Source organism: Eulemur rufifrons, chromosome 30 (genome assembly GCF_041146395.1).
Source record: "Eulemur rufifrons isolate Redbay chromosome 30, OSU_ERuf_1, whole genome shotgun sequence".
NCBI lineage: Eukaryota > Metazoa > Chordata > Mammalia > Primates > Lemuridae > Eulemur > Eulemur rufifrons.
Genome location: NC_091012.1, coordinates 25639332 through 25643696, shown reverse-complemented (window position 1 = coordinate 25643696; position 4365 = coordinate 25639332). Strand labels below are relative to the sequence as shown.

General features: G+C 52.6%; 1 pseudogene; it reads right to left on the bottom strand.

The window, feature by feature from the left end:
* Positions 1-1908: 1908 nt before the first annotated feature.
* LOC138378841 (melanoma-associated antigen 4-like) lies at positions 1909-3225 on the bottom strand (annotated as a pseudogene).
* Between the last annotated feature and the right edge of the window lie 1140 nt (positions 3226-4365).

Sequence of the window (4365 nt, the reverse complement as noted above, 5' to 3'; positions counted from 1 at the left end):
TTGTTTCTTTGCTCTATCTCTGTGACTGACTTATTTAATTGGAAAGTGTTATCTTCGATCTCTGAGATTCTTTCTTCTGTTTGATCTACCCTGCTCTTGAGACTTTCCACTGTGTTTTGTAGCTCCCTGAATAAATTCTTCATTTCCAGGAGTTCAGTTTGATTTTTCTTCAGTATTTCAATTTCTTTGGTGAATTTTTCTTCCAAGTCCTGGATCTTTTTTGTGGTTTCTTTGTGTTGGTTATCCATTTTTTCTTGCATAATGTTCAGCGTATTTATGATCCATGTTTGAAATTCTTCCTGTAACATGTTGCTATTTAGAATCTGGTTTGCGTCAATTGGTGGAGAACTAGTAATCCTCTTTGAGGGAAAGGTTTCAGCTTGATTCTTTATACTCCCAGAGTTCTTTCGCTGAGCCCTTCCCATCTAGACGAATCCTTAAGATCCCTTCTTTCAGCTTTAGTCTGGATAGGGGCACGCCGTGCGCGCCAGGTAAGCTGCCTCCTCTGTTGCTAGGGGGAACCCTTCACGTGTTGTTCAGGATTTTGCTACCTCTGCTGGGGGGGCTGCTCCTCTTCCTCTCCCGAGGTGGTTTCCATCTCTCTCTGCAAGAAAGACAGTGGATGGGGTAGGGGGGCGGCGCCCTCGTTCACCCAGTGCCCCAACCGCTGCAGTTCCCACGGGCGATGGTCCACCCCACCCCAATGTCCCCAAGGTCCACGCTCCACTCTCTCTGGGGAAGCACTCAGTGTTCCCACAAAGGCGGAGCTCCTAGTGGAGGTCCGCGGACTAGGGGAGGGAGCCGCCCAGGGAGCTGCCCGGTACCCAATCGCTCCGCAGCGTTTAGGCTGTGGACCCCGACAATGGCGGCCGCCCGTCTGCACATCACTGTTGCTAGGGTTGAATGCTCAGGGTCTGGCAGAGGCCGGAGGAGCCGGGGACCGAGAGAATCCAGCCGCCCGCCTATGAGAGACAGTTTGGCGTGTGCATGTCGCCTGAGGTTGGTGTTGCGCAAAGCTTTGATGGATGCACTCTGCGTAGTTGCAGAAGTGTCCCGATAGCTGCAAAAGTTTACGCAGACTCGAGTGTAGACGAAGATAAGCCGGTGTATTTGGGATTAGCGACCTAGGGACAGCGTCGCTCCAAGAAAAAGCCGGGTTACGCTCCCGGGATGGACGCCGCGCCACCCTGTGCTCTTGCTGCCTTCGCTCACCCAGCGTGGCCCTGGTGACTGTGCGAGTCGCCGAACCTATTTAATTTTTTCAATTTCAGAATATTATATGTGGAGATTAAAATTTCCATTACATTCTTAAATAATCCAAGGTAATTCACATACACATATAGATTTTAGTCATATAGAAAAACAGATAAAAGGTGTAAGAAGCCAAGAAATAACTATGTTTAAATTTTATTCTTCTATTTCATAACTCCATATATTTAAATGCAATGTTCTTTCACATTTCCAAGAAAATTCTTATTTCAATGAAATTCCAATTCCACCTAACTGTTCCAAGCAAGAAAATAAAATGGAAGTTTTCTCCATTTGTTTTACAAAATAGCAAACTCTTAATTTTGATAAGCAAAATTCCATGTGTGGTCAATACCATTCACCAACCTAGATGCTGAAGCTAATTAAATCTTCTGTGAAATAGAACAAAATTTGTAAAATTCCAAAAGGAAAACAAAGATCAATTTCTAAGTCACCCAAATGTAACAGCAGTACAAAAAAGTTATGCACTGGTAGTTTCCCCAAGTTACTTAGGCCCTCCATAACCTTAAAGCACTAACTGATCTCTTCAAACACAGTGTAAAGAACAACTCATTTCTCATGGGGCAGGAGGAGCTGCTGGAAGGGGACCTGGAGGTGTACTGGCCCTGCCCCCACATCGGCCCTCGCTGCAACTCCTGCTTATGCCCCCTCTTCCTCATCTCTCAAAGCTTCTTCATATAGGAGTGGGAAGGATCTGGGATCGCACCCATTGATTGATCTTGGCCACATACTCGAGGACTTTAATCTTGCTGGTTTCAGCATGGGCCCTCGGGCCCCACAGGAACTCATAACATTCAGGATCACTGTTGGGCACCTCCCGGTACTCCAGGTACCCTTCCTGCACCCAATCCTGGGTGATGAGCTTCCGAGGCTCCCCGTACATTACATGCTCTGTCCCAGCATGCACCCCCATCACACCCAGCTCTTCCCAGATGGCCTCCTCCAGGGCACAATTCCCTCCAAGAAGATCAAGCCCAGGACGATGATCAGGAGGCCGACCCTGGGAAAGCGCTGGTCATCATTCAGCTCCTCATAGTAGGTGAGGCCCACGGAGGTGACAAGGATGTAGCATTGGCCGATGGGATCAACTTCCTTCACATCGACTCCAAAGACCAGCTGCATGCACTCGGAGGCTTCTCTGAAGATCTCAGCGAAGTGATCTTGGTAATCCTTGATGACAATATCCAGCATTTCTTCCTTGGTGATCAGCTCCTTGATTCGATACTTGAGGAGCAGGAAATGAATCAAATCAGATATCTTCTCCTCTAGTGCCTCTCGTGGCACAGACGCCGGGTCTGCCGGGTCCTGGGACATGCTTGGCCCCTCCTCTTCTTGGTTGCTGGTGCCTTCATTGGAGTGTCGCCCTGGATTGGAGGCCAGGCCAGTGGGGGATGAGGAGCTCCCTGAGGACTCTGGCGAGGACTCAGTGTTGCAGCAGATGGCACCTCCTCCAGAGTGCCTGGGGTCACAGTAGAGGAGGAGGCAGCCGCCGCCTCCTCCTGAGTCCTAGAAGCCTGTGCACCCACCAGGCCCTGTGCCTCTCTTTGGGCCCCAAAGGGCTTCCTGAACCCTGCAGCACTGACTCCTATGATGGTGGCAGTGGCGGCGAAGCATGATGGCTCTGGCTGGGAAGCAAGCAGGAATGTGGGCAGGAGCTGGGAATGGGGCCCCACAGGCCTGGGGAGAGAGGGGCCCTGTAACTGGCATCAGTAAGAACCACACCCTGGGGGCTCTGAAAAAGACCAACCTATAGGCTTTCTCCTTAGGGGATGCTCTGGGGTCTCCCAAGACTCCTCTCCTCCTGGTGGGCCTGTCCCCCAGCACCTGAAGGAGGAAGCAGAAGGCCGGCAGAGTGCAAGGCTCTAGGGCTGACAGGGGGTGGGTGGGGCCGGGCACAGTGCAGTTCCCTCTGGCATCAGGTGGATGGTCTCTACTGTGCTCACTCAGGGCCCTCATCTTCTGCCTGGAGAGCCCTAGACCAGACCCTGTGCTGTCCTGAAAAGCTCTCAGAATAAGAGCTCACATTCCTCATCCAGAGCAGAAGGCAGTGTGTGGGCCCCACATCTGGCCACATCTGCCCGGGGCCTCCCAGAGAGGACAGTAAGATTCAGTGGGGTCCATGTGTCCTGGGGGAGGAGCTTGCTCGGTCCTCACCTTGATGCCTGGCAAGGCCTGGGAGGGAGGGTGGACCTGAGGCCACCTCCTTAAACCAAGACCCTGTCTCCACCACACACTGGAAGAGGAAGCCAGGGGAGGCCACCCACCCACTGTTTTCTGTGTCTTTCCCAGGCTGACAGGTTGGGCAGGGCAGGGCTGGGTCTTGTGTGTTGGGTGAGTAGGGTCCCCTCCATCCTGACCCTGACTCCTGGCAGGGCCTTGGATCCTGCCCCTGCTGAACTGAATGCAGCCCCCTCAGATGATGGCCTTCACCTCCCTGAGACCAGTGATCCACATATGAGAGAGGGGACCTCAGCCTGACAACCCACACAGGTTTTCAGGGCTCTCAACAGAGTAGGGGCAGATTTCTGTGGGGGCCCGTCTGTGTTCTGGGCTGGGGGTGCCATTAATCCTCCCTCAGGGTCCTCACTTTGACTCTTGGCAGATTCTGAGACCACTGTGTCTTTTGACCACATGGGATTGACTGTGTTCACCTGATGTCACCCTCTCAGAACAAGTTACTCACCTCCCTGGGAGCCCTGAAGCAAAAGTGAGGGGAAGCCATTTAGCATCACCCCTGTATTGGGTCTCCAGGGCTGACAACAGAGGCTGGCCTGGGGTGGGGGTTCCCAAAGTCCTCCTCTGGGGGCCTTCCCTTCTCACCCCATCCTGCCTGAGTTGGGCAGACATTCCCCATTTAGACCAAGACCTCGTCTCCCTGAGGATTTCACAACTTCCTGCCCTGGTAGAAGTGTACTGGCCACTTAGGGTCACCCCTGATGGGGTCCGGGAAAGCTGGAGTCTGAGGTTCCGATTATCTGGGCTGGAGGTACCTTCAGTCCTCACCAGGATGCATAGCTCAGGCCTGGCATATCCTCAGACTCCTCCCTCTGCTCTCTGGCCTCACACCTCGGACCAAGGTGTTCACCTCCCTGAGAC